Genomic DNA, 10,795 nt, shown 5'->3' with positions numbered 1-10,795 from the left:
TTGAGATCAGGAACAATGGTTTTTTTTTTTTTGTCCTTCATATCTCCTGTAGTTAACATGTTCTAGAATATTGTAAATGCTTAATAAAAGCTTGTGATTTGACTAATCTCAGTGGAATAGCCATTCTAGACTTCAGTTTCCTTTCCATAGAAAATAGGGGGGTAGGCTAGCTTAAATTATTTCTAAGGCACCTCTCTGCTTTAAAGCTATGATTTTTATAATCCTTTCATACTAACTGGACCTGCTACATCTGTATGTAGGCAGTGGAGGCATCCCAAATCAATCCATCATACATTTATTAAATATCTGTTGTGTTCTAATTAATATCCTGGGGACCAAGGAGACATAGAAAAAATGAAAAAGTAATCACTTCAAAGGGCTTGCATTCTTGGGGGAGATTATAATAACCTAATGTTAAGTTGTAGGCATAAGAATTTTAGGTGAAACTGTTTTTGAAAAGGGTAATTAACTTTGGGCCCAAAGCTAAGAAAATGCCATGGACCTACTGTGAAGAAATAGGTAAAACAAAAACCTAGAGAAAACCAATATTCATACTATATGCAAATATCTGGAAGAAATCACTATGCTAAAAATAAATACTATGAAGGATTTATGTAAGTAAACAGATCTCCTGCAGATCAACTGTGGATTATGAAATTTGGACCAAAATACCTTAAAGGGTATTTCTAAAATGAAGAAGGGTTCTATTAATTATGGATTAAGAGAGTCATAAGTAATAGCTCAATGAAAATGATGCCATTAACTCCATTGAAAACCTAATCATATCACCTGCTATGTGGTAAATTATAATATACTTATTCCCTAGTGAATGTTTTGAGGGGATAAAGTTTCTGCTGGTTATCAAAAACATTCAATTATATACTTTAAACAATACATGAAAGCTTTTCTTTGAGGAAATAATTAGAAGAGGAGATTAAAAGCTGTTTTATATTTGCTCCTAAATTCACTGTGAAAAATGAATCCTGTTGCAGGTTACTGAAATTATAGTAACATTTATTCTTCCAGCTTTGTTATTATTAAATAAATAATACTTATTTTCATTTAATTCTTGGAGTTCAGGAAAAAAGTCTAGAAAAAGTCCTTGAAATCATATTAAGTCTAATTTTGCTATGTGGAAGAAAATATTTTCATTCATTAGAGATTATAGAAGGGAATGAAATGATTCCATGAAGCAAAGGATCTTAAGATGAGACTCAAAATGACATACCCTGAGAATCGAAGCCTAATCATCATTGAATAAAGATGAACATTCAGAAAAGGGAAGGTATTTAAATCATTCATTTATTTAAATAAATATACAAACATGGACTCTTAAGAGTTGACAGGAAGCTTAGGAACCATCTATTTCAACTTTGACCATCATAGAGGACATTCCTCCCGGGAAGTCATCAGTCTTGTCCTTGGGCATTTTAAGTGAAACAGCTATTTAACTCATAAAGTAAACCATGCTATTGTTGAACAGCTCTACTTATGTTGTCTACATTTTAACTTTCTAATTCTTCCCTTCCAAACTAATTCCTCTTCCATATGATAGCCTTCTAGGTTCCTGAAATTCCTCATCATATATAGGTAGTCTTAGTGTAGAGAAAAGAGCACTAGGCAGGATATTCAAGGGACCTAGTTTTAGCCCTGGTCTACCGTTGTTAAACATAATTTAAGACAAGTCACTTAAATTTTGGGGGCATTATTTTCAAATTGAAAAGTGTCTTCTTAATTCTTCACTTGGATATTTCACTTATACCTCACACTCAACATGTTAAAAATGATGCTTGTAATTAGAGAAATTTCAAATTTCTTTTCTTCAAAATCTCAAAATTCTTCAAATTTCTCTATTTGTCACATATTGCAACATAATTAGATGTATCTCCCATACACCTCTCCATTGCTCTCTTAGAGATATTAATTTTTAATTTTTGAGGCTGTAGTCTTCCATTACTTGCAAATATAAGTAGAACATTAATGCTAAAAAAAAAAGGATGGACCTTGTCTTATGGGAGATATTTGAGGTCATCAAAAGAGTTTTACAATTTCATACTTTTTCATGTGTGTGTGTGTGTGTGTGTGTATAGAGAGAGCATATTTGTTTATCGATATACACACATACACACAGAGCCAAATAAACAATGCACACACATATCACAGCTAATAGATTGGCAGAGATATCTTGAAGTCAAGAAGAACTGGTTCTAGTCCTGTCTCTGACTTACACTTACACTGGACATTTGTTTGATCCTGGGCAAGGCACTTAGTCAGTCATGATCTATTCTGATGCCATATCATAACATGAGGTGGTCATGGGATGTGTTCTCAAAAGCTAGTACAGAATAGTGCTACCATGATATAAAAGTCTATTAGTGTGCCTGCCAATACTTACTCAACTTACTCTGCTTACTGCAAAGATACTGTTTCACAGAAAGTTTAACCACAAGGTAGTGGATAGTTTGAGAACATGGAAATGAATATAGCATATTGATGATTAGTCCTGTTTGTAGAGGGAGTGCAGATGAAATCGCAGATCTTTTGAAATTAAAATAGAAAAATCTTGGTTTGCATGCTAATGGTTGGTGCTGAGCTGAAGAATTCAAGTAGTTAAGCCTTACCAAAGACTAATTCAGCATTTGGAAGCATTGCCATTGCGTATTGTCATTTAACCAAAAGGAAAATTTACGTATGCTACAAAAAATGCTTTGATTTTAAAAATTAACCCACTTAAAAAAAAAAAAAACAAACATCCTCCCAAATCTTGACTGATTTTTTTTAAGGTTTCATAGAATTCTGCTTGACTTTCACATAGTGAACTATGTCTGAATTCATGCTTTAAATAACTTCACTAATAGCAGATAGTACAGTAGCTACAACATAATCTATTCTTTCTCTAATTGAATCAATTGTAAGTGCTTGAGTCCTAAGGAAATGTGATAACAATTTTTTTTGTTGAAATTGTCTTACTGAAAGGCATAAATAAATGCTTAGTATTGTGTATTTAATAACTGATTGGAAAGTTTTTTTAGGGGCAAAAGAATATTTTCTGCTCCCAGTTAAGCATAGATACTCCTCAATTCATGATGGTGTTGCTATTTTCCTACATAACACTTTTTCCCTTTACTTATTATCCTCTCAGCATGACCATTCCATTGTTATGGAACTAAGTCGGCCTGGTGAAAGTAATTGATATCTGGGAGAATTTCTTTTATTTTGGATATAAATAGTATTTTATTTTTCCCAATTACATGTAAAGATGGTATTCAACATTCATTTAAAAATATTTTATTTATTTGTTCTTCTAACTATATGCACCGGTAGTTTTGATCAATAATTTTTGCAAGGTTTTAAGTTTTCCCTCCCTCCTCCCCCCTCCCCCAGACAGAAAGCAATCTGATACAGGTTCTACATTTATAACTGTTCTAAACAATAAGTCTAAACAATATTGATTATGTGAGAGAAGAATCAAATCCAAATGCAAGAAAAAAACACTAGAGAGAAAAAATAACAATACATAAGACAGCTTTTTAAAAGATATTATTTTGAGTTTTACAATTTTTCTTCTAATCTTACTGCCCTCCCCCACCCCCCACGGAAGGCAATTTGCCAGTTTTTAAATGGTATACATTGATCCAAATTGAATGTGATGAGAGAGAAATCATATCCTTAAGTAAGAAAAATAAAGTATAAGAGATAGCAAGATTACATAATAATAAGATATTAGTTTTCTTCTAAATTAAAGGTAATAGTCCTTGGTCTTTGTTCAAGCTACACAATTCTTTCTCTGGATAAAGATGGTATTTTCCATCACAGATAGCCCCGATTGTCCCTGATTGTTGCACTGATGGAATGAGCAAGTCCATCAAAGTTAATCATCACCCCCATGTTGTTGTTCCAGTGTACATGTTTTTCTGGTTCTGCTCATTTCACTCAGCATCAGTTCATACAAATCCCTACAGGCTTCCCTGAATTCCCATTCCTCCTGGTTTCTAATAGAACAATAGTGTTCCATGGCATACATATACCACAGTTTGTTAAGCCATTCCCAACTGAAGGACATTTACTTGATTTCCAATTCTTTGCCACCACAAACAAGGCTGCTATGAATAGACCCAGTAGTGTCATTGCTGGATCAAAGGGTATGCACATTTTTGTTGCCTTTTGGACGTAATTCCAAATTGCTCTCCAGAAAGGTTGGATGAGTTCACAGCTTCACCAACAGTAAATTAGTGTCCCAGATTTCCCACATCCCTTCCAACATTGATCATTGTCCTTTCTGATCATATTGGCGAGTCTGCAAGGTGTGAAGTGGTACCTCAGAGATACTTTTATTTTGCATTTCTCTAATAAGTAATAATTTAGAATAATTTTTCATATGACTATGAATCATTTTGATTTCCTCATCTGTAAATTGCCTTTATATATCCTATGATTATTTTTTCAAATGGGGAATGACTTTTTTTTTAAAAAATATGACTCATATATCAGTATATATATATATATATATATATATATATATATATATTAGAAATGAGTCCTTTGTCAGAAATACTAGCTGTAAAGATTGTTTCCCAGTTTACTACTTTCTTTTTATCTTGGTTACAGTGGTTTTATCTGTGCAAAAGCTTTTTAATTTAATGTAATCAAAATCATCTAGTTTGACTTTAGTGATGTTATCTATCTCTTCCTTGGTCATAAACTACTTCCCTTTCCATAGATCTGACAGGTAAACTACTCCTTGATTTTTCTAGTTTACTTAGAATATTGTTTCTTTATGTTTAGATCCTGTATCCATTTTGATCTTATCTTGGTATAGGGTGTGAGGTGTTGGTCTAATCTAAGTTTCTTCCATATTAACTTTCAATTTTCCCAGAAGATTTTTTTTTTTATCAAAGAGAGAGTATTTAGCCCAATAGCTGAACTTTCTGGGTTTGTCAAACAGCAGATTAATATAATCATCTCCTGCTATTGCACCTAGTCTATTCCACTGATCCACCACTCTATTTCTTAGCCAATACCAGGCAGTTTTGATGACTGATGCTTTATAATAAAATTTTAGATCTGGTAGGGTTAAGTCACCTTCTTTTGTACTTTTTTTCATTGAATTCTTGGAAATTCTTGACTTTATTTCTCCATATGAATTTACTTACTACTTTTTCTAACTTATTAAAGTAATTTTTTTGGAATTTTGAATGGCAAGGTAATTTAGTTTTGGTAGAATTGTCATTTTTATTATATTAGCTTGACCTTTCCATGGGCAGTTGATGTTTGCCCAGTTATTTAAATTGGATTTTATTTGTGTGAGAAATATTTTGTAATTGTTTTCAAAAAGTTTTTTTGAGTCTGCCTTGGCAGGTAGACTCCCAGGTATTTTATACTGTTTGAGGTTACTTTGAATGGGATTTCTCTTTCTCGCTCTTCCTGCTGTTTCTTACTAGTTATATATAGAAAAGATTTATGAGGGTTTATTTAATATCCTGCGACTTTGCTAAAGTTGCTAATTGTTTCCAGTAGTTTTTTAGATGATTTTTTTGGATTCTGTAGGTATACCATCATGTCATCTTCAAAGAGTGAGAGTTTTGTCTCTTCCTTCCCAATTCTAATTCCTTCCATTTTTTTTCTTCTCTAATTGCTGAAGCTAACATTTCTAATACAATATTGAATAGTAGTGGTGATAATGGACATCTTTGTTTCACCCCTGATCTTATTGGGAATACCTTTATCCTATCTCCTTTGCATATAATGCTTGTTGATGGTTTCAGATAGATACTGCTTAGTATTCTATGGAAAAGTCCACTCATTCCTACACTCTTTAGTGTTTTTAGTAGGAATAGATGCTGTATTGTGTCAAAAGTTCTTTCAGCATCTATTGATACAATCATATGATTTCTGATAGTTTTGTTGTTGATATAATTAATTATACTAACAGTTTCCCAAATATTGAACCAACCCTGCATTCCTGGGATAAATTCTACTTGATCATAATGTATTGTCCTAGTGATAACTTGTAACTGTTTGACTAAGATTTTGTTTAAGATTTTTGCATCTATATTCATCAGGAAGATAGGTCTATAATTTTCTTTCTCTGTTTTAACTCTTCCTGGTTTAGGTATCAGCACTATATTGGTTTAATAGAAAGAGTTAGCCAGAGTTCCATCTTCACCTGTTTTTCCAAATAGTTTATATAGAATTGGAACCAATTGTTCCTTAAATGTTTGATAGAATTCATTTGTGAATCCATCTGACCCTGGAGATTTTTTCTTAGGGATTTCAATAATGGCTTGTTGAATTTCTTTTTCTGAGATAGGGTTATTTAGGTTTTTAATTTCCTCTTCATTTAATCTGGGAAACTTATATTTTTGCAAATATTCATTGATTTCACTTAGACTGTCAAATTTATTGGCATATAGTTGGGCAAAATAATTCTGAATTAATACTTTAATTTCCTTCTCATTGGTGGTGAGTTCACCTTTTTTCATTTATGATACTAGCAATTTGGTTTTCTTCTTTATTTTTTTTAATCAAATTGACCAGAAGTTTATCAATTTTATTTGTTTTTTCATAAAACCAACTCTTGGTTTTATTTATTAATTCAATAGTTTTCTTGTTTTTGATTTTATTAATTTCTCCTTTAATTTTTAGAATTTCTAATTTGGCATTTAATTGAGTGTTTTTAATTTGTTCTTTTTCTAATTTTTTAGTTGCATATTTAGTTCATTGATTTCTTCTTTCTCTAATTGATTCATGTAAGCATTAAAAGATATACTATATCCCCTGACAGTCACTTTGAGTGAATCTCATAGGTTTTGGTATGTTGTTTGATTATTGTCATTATCTAGAATGAAATAATTAATTCTTTCTATTGTTTGTTGTTTGATCTACTCATTTTTAAAAATGAGGTTATTCAGCTTCCAATTAGTTCTGGGTCTATATCTCCCCGGGCCAATATTACATATGATTTTTGTTGCATTATGATCCGAGAAAGATGTATTCACTATTTCTGCTTTTCTGGTGTTGATCATTAGGTTTTTATGCCCTAGTACATGGTCAATTTTTGTAAAAGTGCCATGTACTACAGAGAAAAAGGTATATTCTTCTCTATCCCCATTCAATTTCCTCCAAAAGTCTACCATATCTAGTTTTTCCTAACAATCTATTTACCCCCTTAACTTCGATCTTGTTTATTTTATGATTAGATTTATCTAAATCTGAAAGGTGGAGGTTGAGTTCTCCCACTGATAGAGTTTTGCCGTTTATGTCTTCCTGTAGTTCTTTCAGCTTCTCCTATAAGAATTTGGATGCTATCCCATTGGGTGCATACATATTCAGTATTGAAATCACTTTATTGTATATGATACCTTTTAGGAGGATATAGTTTCTTTCCTTATCTCTTCTAACATTATCTGTTTTTGTAGCTGCTTTGTCTGAGATAAGGATTGCTACCCCTGCTTTTTGTACTTCAGCTGAAGCAAAATATATTTTACTCCAACCTTTTATCTTTACTCTCTATATATCTCTCTGCTTCAAATGAGTTTCTTGTAAGCAGCATATTGTATGATTCTGGTTTTTAATCCAGTCTGCTTTTCACTTACATTTTAAGTTAGAGTTCATCCCATTCACATTCAAAGTTATAATTACTAACTCTTTATTACCCTTCATGCTATCTTCCCTCTGTTTGTATTTTTCTCCCTTTTTTCACTTTATTCATCTTCCCCAGTATTTTGTTTTTGGATACCATCCCCTTCAGTGTGCTTGCTCTCCTATGCCCACCTCTCCCCTTTCTTTCCTCTTTCCTTTTTTTCCTTTTTCCTTCCCTTCCTTCTGCTAATTCCCCCTTCTCCCCCTCCCTGTCTCTGCTCCCCCTCCCCTGTTCCCCTTTTAATACTTGAAAGGTAAGATGTTTATTAAATTAAGTGAGTGTGTGTGTAAGTTAACTTTAAGCCAAGTCTGATGAGAGGAAGATTCAGGTGGTTCTCATCTTCTCCCCTTCTATTACAACAGGTCTTTTGTACCTCTTAATGTAATGAGATTTTCCCCATGCATTCTCTTCCATGCTTCCATCTCCTTCCTGTCCTCCTTTTTAAGGAGGTAGTGTTTTTAAATCATTCTATCTGAGTCACAGAAAATCATGAGTGTCCATCACTTCTGGCTAAGTATATTCTCTCTTATAGAGTTATAATTCTCAAGAATTATTAGATTCTTTCTTCCAAAACGGGATATAGCCAGTTTCATCTCATTGGATAACAATCTCATGGATAAGTCATGAGTGACCATCACTTCTGGCTAAGTATGTTATCTCTGTTAGAGTTACAATTCTCAAGAGTTATGAGAATTTTTTTCCCATGCTGGGATATAGCCAATTTCATCTTATTGGATAGAAGTTTCTTTTTTCTTTACCCCCCCACCTTTTTTTTACCTTTTCATGTGTCTCTTGAACCTCCTGTTTGATGTCCAGATTTTCTATTTAGCTCTGGTTTTTTAATCAGGAATTGTCAGAATTCTCCCATTTTGTTATTTGACCATCCTTTCCCCTGGAAGAGCAGGCTCACCTTTCCTGGATAGTGAATTCTTGGTTGCATTCCAAGTTCACTTGCTCTTTGGAATATCTCATTCAGGCTCTTTTATCCCTTAATGTTGATGTAACCAGGTCCTGTGTAATCCTTACTGTGACTCCTTGGCATTTAAATTGTTGTTTCTGACTGTTTGCAGGATTTTCTGTTTTATCTGATAGTTCTGGAATTTGGTCACAACATTCCTTTGTATTTTCATTTTAGGATCTCTTCCCAGAGGGAATTGATGTATTCTCTCGATAACTATTTTCCCCTCTGGTTGCATGATATCAGGGCAGTTTTCTATCATGAAATCCTGTAATAGTAAGTCCAGGATTTTTTTCTCTTCAATGTTTTCAGGAAGGCCTATAATTCTCAGGTTGTCTCTCCTTGATCTATTCTCGAGGTCAGTGGTTTTGCTGAAGAGGTATTTTACATGTTCTTCTATTTTTTCAATTTTTTGGTTTTGTTTTATAGGCTCTTGCTGTTTCATAAAGTCAATAGTTTCCACAGACTCCATTCTTTTTTGTTTAGAGAAGAATTTTCTTCATTTACCTTTTGCAACTCCTTTCCAATTGGTCAGTTCTATTTTTGAAAGTTTTCCATTTGACTAATTGAGGTTTTTGAGGGAATTGTTTTATTATTGCATGGTGTTAATTTTCTCTCCCAACTTTTCCAATTGATTTTTAAGCTCCTTCCTTATTTATTCAAGGAAGTCTTTTTGTGCTGGAGAGCAGGTCATATTCTCCTCAGAGGTTCTAGGTCTCTCTGAATTAGTGTCTTTTCTTTCCAAGAATTTTTCTATGGACTTTAGCTTTGTGCTGGCCTTTCTTCATTATCCTAAGACCTTGTTGTGGGGTGGGGCTGGTTCACAGAGGTTTGGTGTTGGTATCCTTAGAGGCTTTACTCATTGAGTGTAATATCTCCAGCTGGTCAGTAGGTTGTGCTAGAGGTTTTGCTCACTCAGTGTAATATCTCCAACTGGCCTGTAGGAGTGCTGGTTGCTGTCTCTGAAATGTCTGTGACCTTGAATGAGGCCCTGCCCCTTGCCCTGGAGGGAGTGGTTAAAGCTATTGAATACTTTTATCTTTGATCAAAGGTGGGCTATACCCTGGGGTGAGGTCATCACTCTCCCTATTGTCAGCTGGGCTGGTTCTGCTTCTTGACCTTAGCCTGGGGCAGAGGTGGGTTGTCATTGCCTTTGTTCTGGGAAGAGGCTTCAGCTGAAATGGAGGTGTGGACTCTGAATTTCTCCCAAACCAGAGGGGCCCAGGGATTGAAGTCCACAGCTCTCCTGCACCAGAACTCTCCTTCCAGCCCTGCCAACCAGTGCCACAACCAATGCCTCTGCTCCCTAGTTGGACCAACCAGGCTCTAGCCCCACTGCTGGTCAATCTGGTCTGGTTCTCAGGCCTTCAGGCTCCCTGGATCCTGCCCCAATACTAATCAGGCTAATCCATGGCTGATTCTGGCTCCCAGTCTCACTGATCCTGTGCTCCTGGAAGAGTCTGCCTCTGACCCTGGACTCACCCATGATCATGGAAGACAGATCCTGAGGTGAATGTTCTTTTGGATTTTTTAATGTGTTTTGTAGATTAGATTTCTGTTAAGAAGTTTGTTTCATATTATTTGTGAGGGAAGATCAGGAGACTTTAGCAGTGTGCCTGTCTTCTCTCTGCCATCTTGACTGGAAGTCCCATAAGACAACTTTTAAAAATCAAAGATAATAAGCTTTAGTCTTCATTTAAACTCCACATTTCCTTCTTCAGATATAGATGATATTTCCCATCATAAGCATTTTTTTAATATTTTATTTGTTGTCCCAACTATAAGCAATGGTAGTTTTTACCCATCATTTTTGGAAGGTTTTGATTTTACATTTTTCTTCCTCCCTCCCTTCCATCCCCTCTAACAGAAAGCAATTTAACATAGGCCATACATGTATAATCTTGCTTAAACAAACACCCATATTAGTTATGTTAGGAGAGAAAAATCAAATCAAAAAGGAGGAGAATACAACATACCACATAAGATAAGTCCCTTCTCTAGATATAGTTGGTATTTTCCATCACAAGTCTTTTAAAATTGTCTTTGAGAACTATACTGTTGAAATGAACACTTCCATGCCGCATTTAGTGTGTACAATATTCTTTTGGTTCTGCTCATCTCACTCAGGATTAATTCTTGCAAGTCTTTCCAGGTTTTTCTGAAATCCCATCCCTCATGATTTCTTATAGAACAAT

Source organism: Macrotis lagotis, chromosome 6 (genome assembly GCF_037893015.1).
Source record: "Macrotis lagotis isolate mMagLag1 chromosome 6, bilby.v1.9.chrom.fasta, whole genome shotgun sequence".
NCBI classification, from domain to species: Eukaryota; Metazoa; Chordata; class Mammalia; order Peramelemorphia; family Peramelidae; genus Macrotis; species Macrotis lagotis.
Note: the sequence above shows the minus strand (reverse complement) of the source record.